Source organism: Myotis brandtii, unplaced genomic scaffold (assembly GCF_000412655.1).
Source record: "Myotis brandtii unplaced genomic scaffold, ASM41265v1 scaffold115, whole genome shotgun sequence".
NCBI lineage: Eukaryota > Metazoa > Chordata > Mammalia > Chiroptera > Vespertilionidae > Myotis > Myotis brandtii.
Window position 1 is genome coordinate 15,488,006 of NW_005353967.1, and position 23,351 is coordinate 15,511,356.

At 44.5% G+C, this 23,351-nt stretch overlaps 1 long non-coding RNA gene across 3 annotated transcripts in view; it reads right to left on the bottom strand.

The window, feature by feature from the left end:
* The window catches only part of LOC102255641, a 25,203-nt gene extending 2,501 nt beyond the window's left edge, over positions 1-22,702 (bottom strand). The window contains exons 1-3 of one of the 3 annotated variants that reach the window (XR_001364482.1): positions 22,484-22,702; positions 20,603-20,666; positions 1,436-2,337 (exon numbers count right to left, since the gene is read on the bottom strand). This is a non-coding gene — a long non-coding RNA (uncharacterized LOC102255641). Of the gene's footprint in view, positions 1-1,435; positions 2,338-15,722; positions 15,963-20,602; positions 20,667-22,483 lie in introns of those variants that run through there. The other 2 variants (XR_001364483.1, XR_313118.2) reach the window with 2 other exon arrangements.
* Positions 22,703-23,351: the final 649 nt, after the last annotated feature.

Below are 23,351 nucleotides of genomic sequence, written 5' to 3' on the forward strand. Positions count from 1 at the left end.
GAGGAGTCCCAGATTGTGAGAGGGCGCAGGCCAGGCCGAGAGACCCCAGTTTACAGATAAGAAAACTTAGGGGCTAAGTGGCCTATCCAAAAAATACAACCAGCAAGTAGCAAAACGGGTTTAAACCTCCTGTGTAACCCCAAAGCGTGTTCCCACCAGCCATGCTCTTCTCTCTGTGTTCTCCCTCCTTCCCCTCGTATTGGTTACTCATGAGACCTGTTTCAAGAGGGTGGTGTAATGATTGGCGGTGAGTTTCCATAGTTGATTCTTGATGAGCGTGCTGCCATTTGAGTTCAGGACCCTCCCTCGTGGTTCCTGTTCATGGCAATGAGTGAGCACTGGGACATGCACCTCGCTGTGGACTCTCAAGGTTTTGTTTTGAGCCAGGCGAAGCACGCTCACATTTTACTATGTAGTCTTCCAAACCAAAGTCTTCCTTCTTAATAATTTTCTTTACTTTTCCTGTGAATGTATCATTAGGGAGCAGAGATTATGACACCCTTCCACTTTGTATCTCCACCAAGCTCTGTGTCTGCGGTGTCTTTCTGGTTTAACTCTGGTGTGACTTCATTCTTTTCAAAGGCAATTTTTAAGAAACAGACATAAAAAAAACACTCAGCACCAGAATTAATCATTAGGGTTTGGGTTATCTCTACAAAACTGTACAATCTATATGCATCCTGAACAAATACATATACAAATGCAAACTATTCCATTAAAAATTCAGACATTAAAGTCACTTAGAGTTCATGTCATATTTAAGGCAAATGGAATGTTATTTGACCTGTTTCCATTTGAGTGATCCAGGGAGTTTAAAGATATTTTAGAATAAATAATCTCAAAGAAGCTTTAAAAGGCTAGAGGGACCTGCTTGAATCATAAAGAATATTATATTGCTTTACTAAATTTGAGTTACTATTTTAAACTAAGACTTCATTGGACTTATTAAATCTGGGCCATATTTAGGAACTATTCTTAAATGATGGTAATGCTATTTTTACTTTCTTCTTCTGACATCACTGAGACCGGATTTAACAGAACAACTACAGGTGGGATGGTAAAAGAGTTACATTCAAGAGAACTTTGTTTTATTTGGCCCACTTCCCTCTCTGCCCTCACTCCTCCTCCCCAGCCCCAGCCCCAGCTGCCTCTTTTATTCAGAGATCTGGCCTGAGCTGATTGGACTAAGGACAGACGCCTGACCCATTGGGGAGTCAATTTAAGGACCAGGAGAGCCAATCCTTCTCCCAAGAGACAGACTGAGTAGCCATTTACATTTAGAGACAGACTGAGTGGGCTTATTGAGGGGCCCAAAGTCATATGCAGTCAGAGAGCTGGAGTCAGTCATATACCAGTTGAAGTCATGAGGGGTCAACCACAGGAAACAGCAGAAGCTGCTCTACTCAATGGGGAGTCAATTTAAGGACCAGGAGAGCCAATCCTTCTCCCAAGAGACAGACTGAGTAGCCATTTACATTTAGAGACAGACTGAGTGGGCTTATTGAGGGACCCAAAGTCATATGCAGTCAGAGAGCTGGAGTCAGTCATATACCAGTTGAAGTCATGAGGGGTCAACCACAGGAAACAGCAGAAGCTGCTCTATGGAGAGCAGTGGGAGAACAGAGCCAAGGCACAGAGACCCAGGGCAGGAGAGGAGGAGGGAGGAGCCCCGGTTCTTTGTTTCCTGGTCCAGAGCCCAATGGCCAGATGATACCAGTGTTCTAGTGCTGAATGCCTGTGAGATTGTGTGTTATTCATTTTATTACATTTTCTAGCTAGGCTTCTCTCACTTACAGTCCAACTGATTCCAGTCAAAGATAACTCCATATATCAAAGTCAAACTACAAAATAGTTCCCCATCACTTTAGCATCACACCAAGTCACTCAGACTCTAAAAGTCCATAGGGCAACACAGGGATGAATTCGGGTGATAAGCAGGATATAGGAAATGGGTATAGAAGGAGCTTTACCCTGGGTGTAGCTTAGAAATATCCAACTTGACATTTTCTGATAGCATTTCCCCTTAGTCTTTTTCACCTGTAACTTCTGTGGGTCAGTGAGTATGTTCTGCTAAGATCAGGGCTCAAGGTGGTCTCTGCCAAGTCATGAGTGGCATCATTCCAAAAAGGCAGTTTCCCCACTCAGCTCTTGACAGGTAATGCCAGAACTTTCCAGGGATGCCTGCCTGAGACAGAGGTTCATTCATTCAACAAATACTTATTAACTACCTGCTATGGTGAGGCACTGTGCAGGGGACACAGCAAGGACTAAACGGAAAATCTCTTACCTGCATGGAATTATATCCTGTGGGGTGAGCAAGGGCACTTGTACCGAACACTGTGAAGAGCACAAAATTGGGCAGTCTTAGTGAAGACTCGTGATGGTAGGGCTGGATGAGGAAACTAACTAGATGGGCTTGTCAATGAAGGCCTCTCCAAGGATAGAGAAGGAGCCAACAATGAAAAAAAAATTAAAAATAGGGGGAAAGGTATGCCAAAGGCCCTATCATGGGACAAATCTGGGAGAGATCAAGGAACTAAAAGAATGTAGGGTGGTTGAAGCACAATAAGAGAGCGAGCACAACCTGTGATGAGGTAGGCAGGGGCCAGATCTCATAGGCCATGGTGTGGCATTTGGATTTTAGATTAAGTACTCATCAATTTTTTTATTATAGGAATAAAAATTACCCTTTTGTTATATTTTATTATATTTTTCAAGGGCCTCATGTTTTTATAATCTTTTGTCAATCCTAATTAATCTGGCATTATGCTAATTATTCCTTATGCTTATAAACATTGTGGTATATAATTTAGATTATAACTTAGGTAGGAAAATCCCAGCTTTTAAAGGAAAAGAAATGATGTTTTAATTGATGTGCTGATTAAACATGGTTACAAATTCTTTGATAATCTTTCTATTTCCCTTCCCTTTGAATCTGGGCTGGCCTGAGACCACCTTGACCAATAGAATGCAGCATGAGTGATGTGATGCAAGTTCTGGGCCGAAATGTGAAGAAAACTGGCAGCTCTGCCTGGAGAAAGAGAGGGTCCAGTTGAGCCCAGCCTCCAGCTGTCCCCATCAAGGTGCCAGGCATGTGAATGAAGCCATCTTGGAGCCTCCTGACCAGCCTGACTGCCAGCTGAATACTTCCCCATGACCCCAGTTAATGCCACCATCGGGTAAAAGAATTGCCCCTCAAGGCCTGCTTAAATTCCATGCAATGTGAGATACAATAAAACTGTTGTTTAAGTCAATAGTTGTCTAAAGTTTGGAGTAGTTTGTTACACAGCAACAGATTGAATAGTTAGCATCTGCATTCTTAACATGAATGACTAAATGCATAATTTACTTTCAGCTTTTGTACTGAAAATAAGCCCATGTACTTTCCTTATCAGTGGGAAACTCAGAGTGGGAGGTGGGCTGGCATTGCTGATAGCACCTTACAAATACACCTTTCTACAGCTGTTCACTGAGAGTGCTTAACATCAAAACTCAATATTTTGGCAGTACACGGAGTGGCAAAGCATATAATGTAGTGAGACTCTTCTCATTGCCTTGATTTCTTTAGATGTGGATTTATGAAATGCCCATTGTAAGGCAGCCATTGGGCCTGTCCCTGCCCCTAAAGAACTCCCTCTGTTCCCGTCCAATAGTCTCCCATCTTACCAGTGAGTCTTGGCCAGCTCATTCCTGAGCTATTTCATGATCCTCCTTTTGACCAATTGCATTTTATGCTTCCTAACAGTTGCACTTACTGACCTTTCCCAAGATTCAGAAGGAAATGCCTGCTCTTTCACACGCAATGGATACAGTTTGACTCCTGCAACCAAGGAAAATCTCTCCTTTGCTGCTTTCATCTCTTTCCCCCTAAGCAAAATCCTGAATCTTTTTGTGGCCAAATGTTCCAGTTCTAGAATTTGCTCTGCCAGAATAATCTTCCTAATGGGAAATCTAATGGGGCCTCCCACTGACAGCGGAGACCACCCCATCTGCAGCCAGGGACGAGAGACACTCCCAGCCCAGATGTAGAGATGCAGCTGATCAGGGCTTGATGCATATTCATTGCTTCTTTAATATTCAAGCATCTTTTCCTAAAGATATTTCTATTGAACTCACTTGTGGTGTCACCATCTGGAAAATATCAAGCCTCACCCCACTGAGGTAAACCCCTAGTGCGTATTTTTCTCTTTAATGTGAGCCCAGTGGGCACGGAGTGTGTATCTCTATGTTTAGCACAGCTCCTCACCAAAGCAGCTCTCAAACACATGACGCTCTAAATGAATCAATGTTGTGTAGACCCATTAACGACCCATCCTCATTGATGCTAACGGAACATTTAAGTGGGGCTCTACAGAGACTCTGTGACTTCTCGATGTGAGGTCCTCTTTACATTTCAAAGTGATGAATTCGGGTTTAAGAGAGAGTAAGCTGTCCCAAAACTCATTTATTTCATTACATCCAGTTTTTTAAACTGGGTCAAATCGTCTTACAAGATCCAGAATCAGACCTGTGTCACTCTAAACTGACAAATAAAGGGTTCATATTTAGTTCACTCTCATGGATACAGGCCAACAAGGCAAGCAGTGTGCCACAGACAAGCCAACCAATGGAAATTAGAGAACCATCCATGTTAGACAAGAGGGACATTTAGGGTTAACATTTATATCTGGGTGGGGAGAGTACTCATATCTTGCTCAGCAGATTTATTGTCTTTGTATTTTAAAGAGTGTTAATAAGATTAATTTCTGTCCTCTGGATGTTCATACACTGCATGTGTGAGGAAGTTTCTCAGATATGGTCTAGTTCGCAGATGAAAAATGAGTCTTGATTTTTAAATTTGTTGCAGATAAGGCAAAAGTGGATAAAATTTATTCATTCAAAAATGTATGAAACACTTGCTATATGCCAAGTAACTTGGTTACTAGACATACTAAGAGATCCCCGCCTTCCTCAAAGGGCCTATTGAGTTCACCTCAGGTAGAGATGATATGGGGCGATGTATTTTGTCTTACAATAACATGTTCCAGGCTACTGCACCAAAGTATCATCCATTCATTTGGCAGTAAACTCATTTTCTTCTATGCCTAATAGTATTGCACAGAGGTGTTGAAAGGTGATTCTAGGTTAAAAGGACAAAAGCAAGATTGAGTCAGAAAGGAGGAAAGGAGATAACCCTGTTCTACTTTTGACCTGAAATCACCAGGAGAGGAACTGGTGAAGCTGTTACCAAGTAGCTGACTCACAAAGGAATGATTGCCTTGCAGGCCTTCTCTTCCCTCTCCACCAGCCTTGCTCTGAATTTCAAAGGTAAACCAGTGAGTACACCGACAGGTTTGTCTACTCAGTGCATGAAGTTGCTACCTCACATCCTTACACTTCCATTCTCCTCGTACCACTTGCGCCCACAGATTTCATGGCTGAACCTTTCACGCTCCCCTTGAGAGGCCCCTCCACACCATCCCACGCTCCTATTTCTGTCACTTGCATCAGCATGGTGCTCTTCTTCAGGCCCTTTGGCGGTTCATCTGATAGGGCACTTGGCAACCATTTACCAAACAGCATGAAATCATATCAAAAACCATTGTGTTGACACGTTAGAATCCAAATGTGATATTATGTCACCTATTTTTCATATATAAATCTGGTGGCTGAATTCTGATGGTTTGCCTGCTGTCCCTAAGATAGACATATCAAATCAAAAAGTATTGTCCTAGCACAGATTTTGGACATTTCCTAATATTGACATAAAATAATGTTTCTCAAAAGGGAAGTGACCCAAATGAAAGTATCGTATGCGTTTCTCCTTTCCTTTAGCACTCATGGACCTGGAAGAGAGAGAGAGAGAGAGAGAGAGAGAGGGAGGGAGAACTGACAAGTCAGCAGGTCATGACCCCACAGTGTGGAAAACCCTGGAACAGAGGTCTGTACATGTACTTTGTAGGGTCTGAGGAGGAGTTACTGAGGCTCCCCAAGAGAGATCAGGAAAGACTCAAAGATGAGGTTTTAATATATTAACCTTGCCATACACACTTAATTTCAGGAATATTTTATAAATTCTTTGGGGTTTTCTACATAGATGATTATGGCATCTGCAAACAAAGACAGTTTTATTACTTCCTTCCCAATCTGTATACCATTTCTTTCTTTTTCCTGTCTTTTTTCATTAGCTAGGACTCACAGTACCATGTTGAAAAGGAGAGGCGGGAGGGAACATCTTTGGCTTGTTCCTGACCTGAGTGGCAAAGCTTTGAATTGCTTACCATTATAAATTATGCCAGCTGTAGGTTTTTTGTAGACTTTTAAAAATCAAGTTTAGAAAAGTTCCCCCCATTCCTAGTTTGCTGGAAGATTTCATCATTAATGGGTGTTGGATTTTGTCAAATGTTGTCGAGTTTGTTTGTTTTTTTATCTGTTGATATGATCATCTGAATTTTCTTCTTTAGCTTGTTGATGTGGTGAAATATATTGACTGATGTTTATATGTTGAATAAGCCTGGCATACCTGGAATAAATCCTACTTGATCATGGTGTATACTTCTTTTTATACATTGTTGAATTTGATTTGCTGACGTTTTGTTGAGGATTTTTTGCATCTATGTTCATGACAGATGTTAGTCTGTCGTTTTCCTTTCCTGTTATGTCTTTGTCTGGTTTTGGTATTAGAATAATGCTGACCTCACAGAAGGAGTTAGGAAGTATTTTCTCTGCTTCTATCTTCTGGAAGAGACTATAGAGAATCAGTATCATTTCTTCCTTAAATGTTTGGTAGAATTCACCAGTGAAACATCTGAGTCTGGTGCTTTCTTTGTTGGAATGTTCTTATTTAGTCAATTTCTTTAATGGATGCAGGCTTATTTAGATTATCTGTTTCTCCTTGTGTAAATTTTGATAGTTTGTACCTTTCAAGGAATTGGTTCATTTCATTTAAATCATCAAATTTGTGGGCATGGAATTGCTTCAGTATTCCTTGATTATTCTTTAAATGTTCATGGGACCAGCCATAATCATGCCTCTTTCGTTCTTGATATTAATATTTCTTGTCTTCTCTCTTCTTGGTTAGTCTGGCTAGCAGCTTATCAATATTACTGACTCTCCCTCTCCCACCCAAAGAACCAGCCTTTTGTTTTGTGGATTTTCTGTATTGTTTCAGATTTAATTTATATCTTCTCTAATTTTTATTATTATTTTTCCCTTCTCCTTGCCTTAGGCTTAGATCGCTCTTATCTAGTTTCCTCAAAAAATGAGGCTTTGGGACACTGAAGCTGGGTATGCTAGTCTGAAACAGACACTACGATGGAATTAAATATGTTTGAGCAAACATCTGTGAGGCGCTGGGTGGGGCGGAAAGTCTGAGAAGGCTGGGAGAAGCCACCAGACCACTGTGCAAGTCTGACCTGGGGTGAAGAAGAGGGAGAGGTTGGGTTCAGTCTAGGGAGGTTCAGCAAGGCTGTCAGAGAGTCTTCAAGCCAACTTTGGCTGTCAGAAAGGTCTGTGTCTCCTAGAAAAGGACCTTCCCTAACTTTCTGCCAGGATCTTCACTAGGAGCAAGCATCCTGTGGGAAGCACAGCCTCAGTGCCATGCGGCAGCGGGTTCCAGAGCACACCAGTTGGCCAGTAATGTATCCTGCAGTGGGAGGTCTGAGACATGCATTTTCATGGCAACCTCCCTAGGTTTGGAAAGGGGGAGAGAAGGCAGAGGCCCCGAAGCATAAAAGAATTCAATACATTTCAAATAAGTAATCCTGTTGGCTGGAGATTAGGTTAAATGGTAGGAGGGACAAGAGATTAGTGTAGGAGGACTCCACCAAGATGGCGGCATAGGTAAACACCGGAGACTGCTGCCGCAAACAACCACTTCAAAAATACAACTAAAAGACGGAACGGACATCACCCAGAACCACAGGAAGGCTGGCTGAGGAGAGACTCTTCAACTAGAAGGAAAAATAACAGCACACCGAGGCTCAGAGGAGGCGCAGTGTGGAAAAAACTCAGGTGCGGAGGTGCGCGCGCAAAGCGGGCTGGTGGCTGAGAGCGCGGTTGTCGTTTTCGGTCAGGGGGGAGTCTCAGACTCTGAGCTCCAGATACGGGCGAATCGCTGGGGACTCGGACCCAAACGGGAGAAGCGGGAGTGTCTGGCATCAGTTGGAAGGCAGCTTTCCCTCCGAGGTTTGCAGCGGTTCCGGGGGTTCTGAGAAGCAGAGCCTCTGGGAACAGGACTGAGGGCACCATAACGGCTCCCTCCGCCCGCCCTGCCCTGTTGACCGCCCAAGCCCTGCGCAGAGCCATTTGCCGGATCGCCTCAGGCAAAGGCTAGATTAGCACCTCCCCAGAGGACAGAAGTTTTCCGCGGCAGACACAGCTGATTCACACAGCCAGTCGGCCTGGTGGTCAAATCCCTCTAGTATTAACTACAACAATCAAGGCTCAACTAGAACAAGACTGCGCACAAAGACCACTAGGGGGTGCACCAAGAAAGCATAAAAAATGCGGAGACAAAAAAACATGACAGAAATGGAGGATATAGAGCTAAAAAACGCAATTTTGAGGGCTTGCAATAAACTTTTGGAGAGCCTCACGAAAACTAATGAGACCCTCGATGCTATGATAAAGAAACAACTAGAAATTAAGCATACACGGTCGGAAATAAAGAATATTACACCCAATAGCAGACCAGAGGAGCGCAAGAATCAAGTCAAAGATTTGAAATGCGAAGAAGCAAAAAACACCCAACCGGAAAAGCAAAATGAAAAAAGAATCCGAAAATACGAAGATAGTGTAAGGAGCCTCTGGGACAGCTTCAAGCGCACTAATATCAGAATTATAGGGGTGCCAGAAGATGAGAGACAGCAAGATATTGAAAACCTATTTGAAGAAATAATGGCAGAAAACTTCCCCCACCTGGTGAAAGAAATGGACTTACAGGTCCAAGAAGCGCAGAGAACCCCAAACAAAAGGAATCCAAAGAGGACCACACCAAGACACATCATAATTAAAATGCCAAGAGCAAAAGACAAAGAGAGAATCTTAAAAGCAGCAAGAGAAAGAGACTCAATTACCTACAAGGGAATACCCATACGACTGTCAGCTGATTTCTCAACAGAAACTTTGCAGGCCAGAAGGGAGTGGCAAGAAATATTCAAAGTGATGAATAGCAAGAACCTACAACCAAGATTACTTTATCCAGCAAAGCTATCATTCAGAATTGAAGGTCAGATAAAGAGCTTCACAGATAAGGAAAAGCTAAAGGAGTTCATCACCACTAAACCAGTATTATACGAAATGCTGAAAGGTATCCTTTAAGAGGAGGAAGAAGAAAAAGGTAAAGATACAAATTGTGAACAACAAACATGCATCTATCAACAAGTGAATCTAAGAATCAAGTGAATAAATAATCTGATGTACAGAATGAACTGGTGATTATAATGAATCAGGGACATAGAAAGGGAATGGACTGACTATTCTTGGGGGGGAAAGGGGAGAGGCAGGTGCGGGAAGAGACTGGACAAAAATCGTGCACCTATGGGTGAGGACAGGGGGTGGGGAGTGAGGGCGGAGGGTGGGGCGGGAACTGGGAGGAGAGGAGTTATGGGAGGGGGGGAAAGAGGAACAAATGTAATCTGAACAATAAAGATTTAAAAAAAAAAAAAGAGAGATTAGTGTAAAGTAGGCTTTAGAGGACAGCCAGGGCTGGGACCCAGTGATGGGTTTTGTGGGCCATGGTGAAATTTTGGATTGTATCCTGAAAGCAAAGAAGAGCTATTGAGAGATTTTAAGAGAGTGACACGACTAAATGAGACCAGTTATGGGAAGAGGACTCTGTTGGCTGCGTAGAAGACTGTGTAGGGGGCAGAGTTAAGCTTGGGGAGACTGCTGAGGACAGGAGACCTTGGTGTAATGAGAGATGATGAACCAGGCAAGAGGTGATGAAGAGGGTCCAGGCCTAGGAGTTCTTTCGGACTGAGGTGGATTGACATGACTCAGCATGGGACAGACAAAGTGTAACATGAGCCCCAGGGGACTTAGGGGACTCAGAGGTGTGGGAGAATTCACAGGGAAAGGGAATTTCAAGAGGGGAAGCAGGTATGGAGGGGGAAATCAAGGGTTTGGTTGGTGTGGGACAGGTGGCTTCTGAGGTTTGTCTGTCTAGCTGTCATTTGTTTATATGGGTCAGGGACTCAGCATTGTTGCCTGGATTAAAGACAGATGTTTGAGAGTCAGAGATGTTTAGGTGCATTTTGAGACCATGAGTATGACTGAGATTTCCCGGTCATAGAATGTAGTTTTATAAGAAATATGTGGCGCCAAGTACTGAACTCCAGGAAATTCAACAGTAGAGATGTGCGGAAGAAGAGAAGTCAGGAGGAATGTGGAACCTGAATCTTTTGTAATGCACTGCAAGCAAAGCTGCCTGCTATACAAACATCCTTGAGAAAATAATCCAGAACAAGGGGCAGTCAGTACCTCATTCACAACCATTCAGAAAAGTGAGAAACTCACCGGGATTGTCTCCCAGCAACAGCCACAATCCAAATCAGGCCACCAAGTGGCTCCCAAAACCTACAGAACAAAGTTAAGTCTCATAGATGGATGCTGTCCACCTCTGTCAGCCTCATTCCTCCCACTCCCTGCTTCACAACATGAGCCGGAAATAACTCTCAACCCCTCAAACAGCCTGTGTGAATTCATTTATGCTCTTCTAAGGCTCAGAGGCATTCTGGGTGTTGTTGGGTTAATGTTTGTCTATAGGTGCAGGGAGCCCGCAATCCTTACTCGTTATTGAACTAATATTTACCACTTGCAACTTTTTTCTTTCCCTAAATGGAACTTCCCTTTAAGGAATGAAGTCACAGCAGGTTCCAGTAAAATGAGTCTCCAGGATTTTCTTAGCAACTTCTGTGCAGGGTCAGGTACTTAATGTCTATTCTCACTCCTGGTTCGAGTCTGCCTCTTGGCTGTGCCATCTCCCCAGCAGCGCTGGAGCAGGTTCTATGTCTATTCTCACTCCTGGTTCGAGTCTGCCTCTCGGCTGTGCCATCTCCCCAGCAGCGCTGGAGCAGGTTCTGTGTCTGGTTGTTCTCACGATATCAATGCCCTAACCAAATGCATATTTTCACTTATAAAATAGCCCTTCATACCACAATCTATAAATCTCTGACCGGAGTCCTACTGCGTGCCCGGAGAAAGGTTTGGAATGGTGGCCCAGCGTCATCCACTTCCACCTCTCCTCCCGGTGTTGAACAGAACGTGTCACAAGGATACATTAGCTTTGGATAAGATAGCTTTGAGAGATGCTGTGAGGAAACTACTAATTCCCCCCAGAAGTGAACTCTTGTGGTCATGTGACCATATTTTGAGAATCATTAGTTTCTAAAGAATTCTTAGGAATGGTGGCCAAGCAACACTGACTTCATCTAACTCCTTTCTTTTATTGCCCCTGTTGTTATTTTATTTTATTTTTGGTTGGTTTGTGTGTGTTTTTGCTTTTTGTTTTTCTGTGAAATGAAGTTAATAGCATGAGTCACCAAACTGGCTCCGAGTAAAGAGAATTAGTGAGGAATGATAACACGAGGCTTGTAATGCACTGATGAAACGTAAATGAAAAATGCTGGATGAGATCATGTCCATGTGGGTGAACTAAAAAGGTACAGTTTTTCCACTTGGCCTTTTCTTTTCAGTTGTGTGAGCACCACCTTCTGGGGTATCTGCCCAGCTAACAAAGGCCCTTTTACTGAGGCCCCTGGTGAGATTTATAGGGTTGGGCTCCTGGCAAGCATGTTTATGGGACATAATTCTGACTCTCATTTCCCACTCCACAGGGATCTTCTTTATTTCCTCATGTACCCCAAACACCTACCACAGTGCCTGGGACATAGGAAGTGTTCAGTAAATATTTGCTGAACGGACGATCCTGGGGTGGAGACTCATGGAGGGAATCCTCCTGTGCTTGAGGCTGGAGCTGGACCTTGTGGGCTCCGGAGCTGTGGGCAGCCTCACTCCATCAGGGAGACCGAGGAACCAGGACAGTGAAGACCGAGACTTGGAGAGATTTGGAGAGCGAGGACTTGGGCTGCCTCCCACGGAATCTCTACTTCCTGCTCTCAGACCTTTCCAAGCTGCAAACTATTGTCTTTGAATAAATTCCTTTGTCTGTGCTTCAACTAGTTCCAGGGTGTTAGCACAAGGCAATATAGAAAACGTGGAAGTTGACAAGGCCAAAGTCTGGGTGTGCTTAACAGAAAAGTGGGTCATTCGTTACCACAGGCTCTGGAGCTGAATGGGTTGTGAGTTCTGGGAAATTCTCAGTGGGCTAGGGACAACCTGCTCCTTTCTCTGCCACCTGTCCGACCTCACAGGTGTGTTCTGACAGTGACTAGTGACATAAGGACACTGGCTTAACACAGTTGGGAACATGAGATGGTTAAATAATTAAACCCAAATTCCCACAGAGATATTTGATGTCATATAGGAAATATTACAGAGCCCATATTGGCATTCTGAAAGCTTGGTCTCAAGTGGAAACCAATTAAACCCAAATTCCCACAGAGATATTTGATAATGTCATATAGGAAATATTACAGAGCTCATATTGGCATTCTGAAAGCTTGGTCTCAAGTGGAAACATTTTTTTCTCTCATCACAAAGTAGAGGCAAATAAACACCATTTCTCAGCACCATAGCTCCATGGAGACACTAAGATCCACTTGGGACAGAAAGCAGGACAAGAAGCTACAATACTACACGTACAGATTAGCGTCCTGCTACTTGGTAATGGGTGGCCAGCCACTCTGCAGACTTTACCAAAGTGGAGAGACTTTCCTAAGTTCTGTGCAGCTGATAATTAAATTATAGAGCGGTAACTGATGAAGTTTTGGTTATTTCAACTCTGAACTTTGAGCCTTTACAAGACGACGCATAGTTTTCTGCAGTTACTATTAAATATGCCACTAAGAGGAAGCACATACTGGTGTGGAACACAAAGAATTCAGATGACAAAAGAACATTTCAGACAGAATAAGGAGCAAGACGTTTCCCTTAGCCCCCAGCTTACACTATCACCAGTACTAATGGGGAGCCCCACTAGTGGCGGGCTTTGCTAAGTTCTGCACAGTAAGCAGCCGTCCAGGGCTTCGGCAGCCGGGTTCAGCTCTCTCCCTGGAGCCTGTCTGCTGAGGTTGTCTGTGGCTGTCCGGCCTGTCTACCCCACACAGGTCCAAACTACTAGTAAAGGAGTAGTTTCTCACAAGCAGAGGGAAGAGAGAATTGCAGAACCACATCCTGGCTTTTAAAGCTTCTGCTCACTGTGGCACCACCACTTCCCACCACATTTCATTGGTCAAAAGTCACGTGGCCAAGACTGCCTGCAAGGGCAGGAAGTTCAGTCTCCCAGGGACAACCACCAGGGCAGGCCCGTCAGGAGGGGCAGTGAATCATCATTTGACAATCATACAGTAGAGTGGGGATTAGGTGTATTTCCAGAACTACACTATTAATGGCAGTCCGACCTATATAATTATACTTAAGTTAATTGTATAGGCAAACAGTGTATGTCTCAATCCATAATGTGGGCTTGGTCGTTTCTAATTACTCTTTTTGTGCTCCCCAAAACGTGGACATGAAAGACTCCTTCAGGTATGAATAAAAACCACTGCATGGACCAGATGAACCCCAATTGGCCCCTGCAGGCAGGGTTGTGACAGCAGGAAGATGACTCAGTGGGGTCCCTCAGAGGCGTTGTTTTCAAAGTGTGGTTCACGTTCCCGAATGGCCTGTAATGCACGTTTAACATGAACATTTCTGGGCTCCATTCTAGATATATTAAATCTGAGCAGCCAGTGTGGGGCCTGGGAACCTGCATTTACCCAGCATTCCAGGTGATTCTGATGCGAACCAACTATTGAGAATTGCCACCTCAGAGAATCTGCCTCCACCCCCGGCTGATTTCTGTCGGGGAGCGTTACTCTGGCCACCAGGCCATCAGTCGCTGTCCTGGTGCGCAGCGGCCCAGGTGCGAGTCCAGCCAGGACTTGGAATTTCCTGGGAAGTCAGGGAGAAGGAGGTGCTTCTTATGGAACGGTTTCTGGTGAGGGCCTCTACCCTTCCTTCAAATATATTTCAGTTTATATAGTTCACTATTTTCCTCATAAATCAACATCTGTGAATCATTTCATTTTTTGTCTATTTTTAGAAATGAAATGAGACTACATCGAACAATGTTTCTCATAAAAAATTCTCTTATAATAGTCACAATTGTTCTAAAACATATATTTTAACTGCTGCTTTTTTTTTTTGGCAATGTACATTTGGGACAAAATCTGTGATGAAAGCTTAACTGTAAGTTTCCAAACCTTATTTTTGGGAGGTTTGCATGTTGTTAAATATTTCAGTTATTAATCCCAAAAGTAAAAGATAGAACTTAATTTTTTTTAAATCCTCATCCAAGGATATTTTTCCATTGCTTTTTAGAGAGAGCAGAAGGGAGAGAGGGAGGGGGGGAGAGAGAGAGAAACATCGATGTGAGAGAGACACATCGATTGGTTGCCTCCTGCATGATCCCCAACTGGGGTCTTCAATCTAACCTGAAACCCAGGTAAGTGCCCTTGACCAGGAATTGAACCTGCAACCCTTTGGTGTGAGGGCCAACGCTCTGACAGCTGAACCACACTGACCAGGGTTAAAATAAAGAATTTAGAAGTTTCTATTCTAACAGGGCTGCTTTAAAGAGAAGGAGGGCAGTGCTCCATGTGGGATGGTTCCTTTGGGTGCTGTTGCAATGACCTCTGCTGCCGCCTGGGTTGTCCATTCAATACTTATGTCTCCAGCTGGAAGAGGCGCCTTCACTGGTGTAGCACCTGGTGACATAGCTGCCCGGGGGCTGCCTGCTCACTTTAGGGCAGTTTGGCTCCAAGGAACTTTGTCCGGCTGCTTGCCTCCCCGTGGGCTCTAAGGCCGTCACTGTTCAGGAAGAGAAGACATTTAGCTACGAGCCCTTCCAAAGTCTGTTCTGTTGTCCAGTCATTTTTTACAGAGAGGAAGGGAGAGGGATAGAGAGTTAGAAACATCGATGAGAGAGAAACATTGATCAGCTGCCTCCTGCACACCTCCTACTAGGGATGTACCCGCAACCAAGGTACATGCCCTTGACTGGAATCGAACCCGGGACCCTTCAGTCCGTAGGCTGACACCCTATCCACTGAGCCAAACCAGTCAGGGCTAAAAATTCCATTTTAAAGGCCTTTCTATTCAGGCTAATGACAGGAATAAAGGCAGAAGTGCTACTCTAGCATTAGTGGCTGGTTTTATACACACATCTTTTAGTCCATGAGTATATTATTAAATGATAGAGAACATCTAATACGCCCATTTCTATAAAACAAGGAAATAAATTTCTAAGACAGGAAGATTTTATAGACCCATCGTTTATACCCAATCCCAAGGATGGGAAGAGGAGGAGGAAGGAAGGAAGGAAGGAAGGAAGGAAGGAAGGAAGGAAGGAAGGAAGGAAGGAAGGAAGGAAGGAAGGAAGGAAGGAAGGAAGGAAGGAAGGAAGGAAGGAAGGAAGGAAGGAAGGAAGGAAGGAAGGAAGGAAGGAAGGAAGGAAGGAAGGAAGGAAGGAAGGAAGGAAGGAAGGAAGGAAGGAAGGAAGGAAGGAAGGAAGGAAGGAAGGAAGGAAGGAAGGAAGGAAGGAAGGAAGGGAGGAAGGGAGGAAGGGAGGAATGGAGGAACGGAGGAACGGAGGAACGGAGGGAAAGAGGGTGGGAGAATTTCTGCTTTGTTCATTTTGCCTCCATGTTGCTTCCTCTTGTGCTGACTTGGCCTCAGAGCTCCTCTCAGCTGAATCCAAACATTCACCTTTCTGCCTCTCCAGATGGGCTCTCTTTCCTGTGGTTCCTAAATTCTTCGAGTTGAGCACAGCCAGATACACGGCGTCAGATGAAAACCAGCAGCCTAAGGAACTTCGGGATCTGCAGGAGGTTGGCACGGAAAAGGAGAGGGGGCGGCTCGCAGTCTGAACTCAAACATCGCTGTCAGGAGACTGTCGGAGGCTCGCTCACTGCGCAGAAGCCGCGCCTTTTACACTGACCACGAAGCAACAGCTCGTTAACTGGGCAGCACGGCAGCCATGCGAGTGGCAGACATCGTGCCAACTCGGGCCACTGTTTTATATTCAGCTAATGTAGACTTCATGCAGTGCCTTGGGATTAGAATGCTTCAATATTGCCTTATAAAAATATCCCACTCTGGTTCGTGGGCCGAGCTTCAGTTCAGAAAAGCTGCAAGGTTTTAGCTGCCAGCCTCTCTCGCATTCCTGTTTTTGTCTGTAATTTCTAAAGACTAGTAAGTAGACATGGCACTTTACAAATACACAAAGACAAGGGTCTGGCCTTCGGTCAGGAAAACACAACCCAAATGAAAATAATCCAAGCAGAAGCAGTAACAGACAGCTTGGGGAAGGCGGGGGGGCGGGGAGCAGGCATTGGCTTTGGAAAGGGAAGTCTAAAGTATTTCTGTTTTTGTTTTTGTTTTGAAATGGGAGTTATTTGAAGGGAGAAGGACAGCCAAGTCCCTCTGTGTTTAATCTACAGTCTCTGGTCTCCAGAGGTCACTCAATTCAAAAGCAAAGTTATTCAAACTTAGCCCCCGCCCCCCGCAAAAAAAAAAAAAAAAAACTGCTTTCTGTGGCAGACAGCTCTTTTTTTCCAATGGCTTTGTGGCTGACCTCAGCTCCCCAGACAAGTGTAGGCTTAAATAAGATAATTGCTTCCCAAGGCATCAAGCCCTGCTTGTAGGAAATCTCGAACACAGAGCACACCTCTTTCGGGAGGAGGCCACACCGGAAGTCACATCCCTAATTGTTTGTTTTATTTGCCTTCATCAGAAAGCTCTACTGACTGCACCAAGAAAAAGCCAGGCATCTAACTTCCTAGAAACAAACCAGCTACCCGGTACTGTGGCATAGTCAGTTAATCCAAGACACATTTTTATGCAAACCTCAAGTTATAACCCACATATGGTGGCAGATCATTATCCCAAGACTAAACTGAACCAGTTATATAGTTGGAGGTGGATCTATCATAAGCTGGAAAACTTTTCTTTTTACTGGCCTCTTTTAACAAGTGTAGGAAGGAAATAAAGCTCAAAAAGCATAAACTATTTTACATCTTGAATTGAACTTTGATAAAAATGGAAATACTCCAAAATAAAGAAATATTGGCAAAGGAAGAGGGAAAGATGCAAACAGAAATAGAGAAGAAAATGTGGAAATTAAATGGGTCTGGTACTGCTTTGACATTTCCTGATTTAGTTAATGAAAAAGGCAGGATACACAATTATGTAGTGACATAATCCCTAAGGGGAGGAGAGACAGAGACACAGAGAGAGAGAGAGAGACAGAAGTAAAAAACTAAAATAAAATGGATTAAAATAGACTCATGGTTATCCCTGGAAATTGAGATTATAAATAAATTTTGTTTTGTTTTGGGGCCTTTTGTGTTGTCTGTCTATAATGAATCTGTTTTTCTTTAACATAAAAAAAAAGCAATACAATTAAAAAAAATTTTCTGATTCAAAATGCAATGATCTTAAACTCTGAGTCTGACCGCATGAGCCCATAGACTTCAGGGTTGTTAAAGGTGGAGTTTCTGTGTGTGCTAGTGCAGCCAGGCCCGGAGGACCAGGGAGCACGCACACTCCCACACATTTTGCATCCTGCGCACAGATAGGGGTAAAGACTTTCCCAGCCTAAATGTATTTTAACAGTTCCAATGCCCAGGCTGCAGTAACAGATGACAACATAAAGTATTCTTTAGTGCTGACCTATTGTACATTGTTACCATTACCAGCAGTGGACACCGTTTGCAAGGTCAATTCCAGTTGTCAGTGATGTTTGCTTTACACCTTATGTGTGCGACCTAGTGTGAGCCTAACACAGTGGAAGCTGGTGCGCCATGTAGAGGTCAGGCACACCCTTCATGTCGACTTTAACCGTGGAGGTTGTTTCAGGAGCCATGATCTCTCCGTTCTGGGCCATTCCAGTGCCAGGGAGAGCCGGAGCTGGGAGAGCCTGCAGGAATTTGCTCGGGGCATGTGGTTAACCCACACCGTTGTGCAGAAGTTGGCTACACAGTGTCTCCTCTGCAGACCTTTCTGCTTCCTTGGCATTTGTCCTTTGGATCACTTTGTGGATAAAGGGTACCCTTGAAGGCAGACCCCAGATAGTTATTCCAGCCCACAGCTTAAAACTGTTCACTCCCATTTGTTTTGTTTGTTTGTTTTGGTTTTTTAAAAATATTTTATTGATTTTTACAGAGAGGAAGGGAGAGGGATAGAGAATCAGAAACACCGATGAGAGAGAAACATCGATCAGCTGCCTCCTGCACACCCCCCACTGGGGATGTGTCCGCAACCAAGGTACATGCCCTTGACCAGAATCGAACCCAGACCCTTCAGTCCGCAGGCCGACACTCCATCCACTGAGCCAAACCGGTTAGGGCTGTTTACTCCCATTTGTTTCTCTCCTTGAAAATCCTTGCATTAGAGGTTTTAGGTGAATAAGATCCTTTCCACAGAGATGCAAATGCCTCAAACAGAGTTATGAGCCATCAGTCCTTCGGACCTGAGCATAAACCCGTTGCTCAGATAGCTTCCCTTCTAATACCTACTCAGCTAGCATGAGAAATGGACATTTTGATGACCTATAAAGGGAGCTAAGGGGCAAGTTGGGATAGAAGGATGCAGCTTGAAGATTAAGGCAGCAGGTGGCACTTTGGCCCTGCGGCTAAGTCCTCCGCCTGCTGGATCCCACCGCTTCCCAGCAACCTCACTTTCGCTTCTTCCCTCTCTCTCCAGCATCTTCAACCTCTCTCCCTGGATCCTTTAATCAGTTTTGTCATCTAAACAAACATAAAACACTCTCCCTAAACCACACCCCACTCCAGCTTTGCCCTTTCTCAACCTAGACTTCCAGGAAGAGTTGCCTGCACTCCTTACTTCCCATGTCCTCACCTTCCACTCCCTCCTCAACCCTTCCTTTGTCTTTTGCTCACCTCCTTTCTATGAAACTGATCTTTCCCAAATTACCAGTGACATTCTGGCAAAATGCAATGGAAACTTCAGTTCTTGCCTTATGTGACCTCCCCAAAGCCCTTGATTCTGGTGACCTCTCTCTGCTTCTCAACTCTTTTCCTTGGCTTCTTTGGTCCTAGTCTCCCTGGGTGACTTGGTCCCCTCTCACTATCCACATGCAGATGACTCCCATATTCAGACCACCCTCCTGAGCTGCATGCCCCACACCCAACTGTCTACAGGACAAATTATATCTCACAGACACATCAATCAACATCTCCAAAATGGAACCCATCACATTCTCCTCTCCTCCCTCCCCGCCTCCGCCAACCCGATGTCTTGTGTCCTGGGGACTTTGTCCATGCAGAGTCCTCTGCTTGGAGAGTGTTCCTCTTCCCCTCCACCCTCTGACCCCTTCATCGAGCTGTTATTCAAACTCTAGGTCTCAGGTTAGACGTCACTCCTTCTGGGAAGCCTTCCTTGAACCCTCATGTCTGAGTTAGGTACTCCTATGATTTTTGGAAGCTCTCACTTGTAATTTTTTGTTAAATCATCTATCCTTCCCACTCTAATATTTACTCCCTGAGGGCAGGGATCTTTCAGTCTTGTTCATTATATCCTTTGGCCCAGCATAATGTCTGGCACATAAAATGCTCAATAAAAACATTCATTTGAAAAAATAAAACAGCTCATTTACAGCACTCAGGCAGCCAAGAAGGAAGGTGGGGAGGGTTTCCTTCCTCGGTCCAGCCCCCCTTTCCCCATAGTCCCTGTGCGTAAGGTCAGGCGCCACCACCCAGTCCAGCACCCTTTACCCCACATTCAACCTCATCGGATGCTGTGCAGCCTGGCGTCACCCATCCTGGCACACTCTCCACCGTGAATAACAATTTTTTCTCTGAGAAAAATATATTCTTAGTTCTTAACACTGACTTTAAAGTAAGCTTTTGTAATATCTTTTTAACGTTGAACACTATCTCTACCACATGTAAATGTGGATCACTCAGCACAAATACATTCACGGTTGGTTCTTCCAAGTAAAATAAATAACCTTGCCACAGGATAATTCTTAAAAGCAATTGGTTTATGTCTTAGTTTTTGTTTTTCTTTCTGGAATCTAACTTTACTAAAGAAAAATGTTCAATTCCAATGTAGTCATTTAAAAAAAATGCATTTTTAAAGTTCCAAATGCTTAATAGCTTTTCCTTTTGCTTTGGCTGGTTATGAAGATTTATACATATTCTTTGGTGCTTTAATTAATGCTTGTGGCTAAATTATGAAAGAAAGAAAAACATTTAAATAAGTTTATATAACTGAGTCATATGATTTTCCCAAATGAAGCCACAACACACAACACCTCAAATTGGAGACATCGGCTTGTCTCCATCAAAAGGTTTAGTGTGGGATTTGAACAGCAAATTTGAAAATAGAGCTACAGTCACCACCGTGTTTGCAAAGGTTAGTCGTGGACCCTGACTTCTGTGGCCACTACATCAAAGGATGGCAGCTGTTTATGAGACCCTGCTAAGTTGCAGCATACCTTTCTAATCCAATGATGGGGACAAGGGGACATCATGGCGTCACTGGCCAAAGAAAGGTGTTCACTGTGGGAATAATCAGAGACATGTAAAGAAAATGGAGAGTCAGAGGAGGCCAGTGAATAGATACATTATTCTAGCTCTGTTTGCAACTTGGCATCACATGAACACTCTTCCTCCCGGCGGAACTTTCAAGACAGTGCCTCATCACACTGCTAGACAACCACGGCCTGTTAGCCCCAACTTCGGGATCTCTGTATGAGCACTTTATGTTTCTCCTTCACTTTTCACGCTCACTGCACAAGGGCTTGCTCTTGACCTGGCCTTGCTTTTCATCTTCATTATGTCTCTGGTGTAGATGATTGTGTAGAATATAGGTCAGAGGCTGGGACCTGCCCTGTTTCTCTGTGTCCTGGGATTTCTCGCCTCCATCTATGGATCCTAATCAGAAGTTTCTCTACCCACTGATCATGAAGGCATCCTCTTCCCCTTATTCTATCAGGGAGTTTCTCTTCTTGTCTTCGGTGCCCCCTGCATGGTGCTGAGGATGTACGACGTGTCCCATCAATATTTAAGTCAGTGCTTCCCGGTGTTGTTTGGGGACCAGCAGTCTCACTTGGAAGTTTACGAAAAATGAAAATTCTCAGGCTTTACGGTAAACCTACTGAATCGGGGACCCAGGAATCTGTATTAAAAAGCTCTCCAGGTGATGCCTACACAGTATGAGAACCACTGCCTCAACGGCCAGTTGTTTGAAGGAGCAGCGATGGGAGATTATTCCTGCTCCTTCCAGTTCCTGGTGGAAGGGACTCAAACGCCTTGGCAGCAGGTGACAAGGCTCTCTACCCATGGTCCTAGACAGACAACTTTCTGAAATCATCAGCAAGGATTGCGGACCAGCCTTTATCGGCTGGGAGATTTCTCTTGAAAGTCCTAAAGTTTATGTTCTTTTCTCCCACTGGGGCCCCTGCCATAACCACTTTGCAGCAACCAGTCTGAGGTGCTCATTATCTGGCAATGCCACGTCCTTGTCTTTGCCCAAATGTGGGTTCCTGAATCTCCAGCAGTCGAGAACTGACCCCCACTCCCTCCCAAGGCTCGGCTCTGACACTGAAAAAATATCTAGTGAGCACTTGATGGGTGCCAGGTTTCATTAACTGTCCACGTCCACCCAACTCCTCTGCCCACTGGTGCCCGTTCCCTGTGGAATCCTGTCTTGCTGGCTGCCTGACCCACAGTAGGACACTCAGTCACCAAAACTTCAAAAGCAATAGCTGACGCTCTTCAGCAGGTTCTGCACTAACAGTTTCCAAACTGTTCAGTATAATAACCACATTAGAACACCTGCCTAGAAAATGAGGCCAAGCAGTATCTTACCAGTGTGAGCCATGCATTTTGAAGTTAAATGAAGTTAAATTGTAGGTTAAGCAATGAGTATAATAAGGCTATTTCGATCCCCCAAACTGAAGTCACTGGATAAAAGCAGTTAGGTCTGTCTCTATGTCCAATTTATTTCTGAAATGGTTGGTTGCAAAATATTGAGAAAAAAAATCCTCTTTCTGGTAAGCAGTTGCACATGGGAACAGTGTGCGTTTTTTCAGGATAACTTTCCTTGCAACCTGGGGACATGCTTTATCCGAGGTTCACTCACAGAGAGGTGTTTATATGGCATTGTAATGAACATTCTGGCAATCTCTGGTGTGTTAAAATTCGGCATACGTAATATTTGATTGTGTCTATTTTTTATAGAGTTGGGGAAATATTTTAATGCAATTTAAATCAAATATCTGTGGAAACTCTAAAACCCTTTGCAGCCCTCAGGGCTCTGCAGAGCACAGCAGTCACGTACAGAGGAACCAGGACAAGAGAGTGAAGTCACTTACTCAGGTTCCGCGGCTTTTTTGGGGTCAGAGTGGCTGCATCTCATGTCGCCTGGCTCGGGGATTTTCTTCTGTTTCACACGGACATCTGAGCTCCCAGCCTAGATTCCAAGTGCCTTTCGCTCAGGGCCGAATCTTCCAGAGCGGGAGCTCTGTTTATCCTGCTTAAATGAATTACAGAGTGGAATCTCCCCAGAGCCATCTCTCATCTTCAGCAGGAGGGGGCCGGGCAGGAATGAAGCTCCTGCTAAGTGGCTCTGCCTCTTCCTGGTGCCTGACCACGGCTGGCACACGGTCCTCTTAAAATAACACGGCTTTCCTTCCAGCAGCCAGGGGCTGGCAGGCTCCCGCGCTCCACTCAGCTCTTCTCTCATCAGCCGGGTCCCAGAAAGCACTTGCTCACTTAGATGAACTGCATCTGGCATGTGCTCTAGTTAGCAGCAAAAGAGATTATTCTGCCAGGTGGATGGGAGATGGGGCAGAGGAACAGCCGGGGCTTGAAGGAAAAGCAAACCCATCCAGGCATCTCAGATCACTTCAGACACCGCGGGCTGCCTCTCACAGACCCTTTCTCCTAGCAGCACGCTGTCTGAGACCAGCTCCCCGGAGAGGAAGCCATAACAGGGCAAGGGCAGCGGATTCTTGGAGAAAATGGAATTGCTCCAGCAGGGTTACAGCTCAGTGCAGAAAGGTTGTGAAACCTTCCAGTTTGGCTCCTCTCTCTCTCTCTCTCTCTAATATATATATTTTATTTCAGAGAGGAAGGGAGAGGGAGAGAGATAGAAACATCAAGGATGTGCCTTTGACTGGAAACCAAACCATGACAGATGCTCAACCACCAAGCCACGCTAGTCAGGCCAGTTTGGCTTTT